The 570-nt window shown below is 40.7% G+C and overlaps 1 pseudogene; it reads right to left on the reverse strand.

The window, feature by feature from the left end:
• Nucleotides 1-62: 62 nt before the first annotated feature.
• On the reverse strand, nucleotides 63-181 carry LOC112477876 (annotated as a pseudogene).
• Nucleotides 182-570: the final 389 nt, after the last annotated feature.

The following is a 570-nucleotide window of genomic DNA, read 5'->3' on the forward strand; positions in this document are numbered from 1 at the left end:
TTATTGACTATATTCCCTATGCTGTACTTTATTTATTTGTTTGTCTGTTTGTTTGTTTATTACACCTACAGCACCTAGTCTTCCTATGTGGTCTCCCATCCAAGTACTAACCAGGCCCGACCCTGCTTAGCTTCCGAGATCAGACGAGATAGGGCACGTTCAGGGTGGCATGGCCGTAGACTGTACTTTATTTTGCAACTACTAATTTGTACTTCTTAATCCCTTCCTCTTTTACACACAGCTCCCCAACTCCTTCCCATCTTGCAACCATCAGTACGTTCCCTGCATCTATGAGTCTGTTTCTGATTTGTTTGTTTATTTTGTTCTTTAGATTCCACATATAAGCAGATCATATGGTATTTGTCTTTCTCTGTCTGACTTATTTCACTTAGCATTATACTTTTCAGGTCCATCCATGTCGTCGCAAATGGTAGGTGGAGTAGGTCATTAAGGGATGCAGTTACTTACTGTGGAACCAAAACATTCTGCCTACTTCTCTGTCCAGGTATACTTCCACCAGTGAAATCCCCATTTGGCTGAATTTTATGACAAATGTCAAATGCCATCTTA

This window comes from Pteropus alecto, unplaced genomic scaffold (assembly GCF_000325575.1).
Source record: "Pteropus alecto unplaced genomic scaffold, ASM32557v1 Scaffold1643, whole genome shotgun sequence".
Taxonomy (NCBI): Eukaryota; Metazoa; Chordata; class Mammalia; order Chiroptera; family Pteropodidae; genus Pteropus; species Pteropus alecto.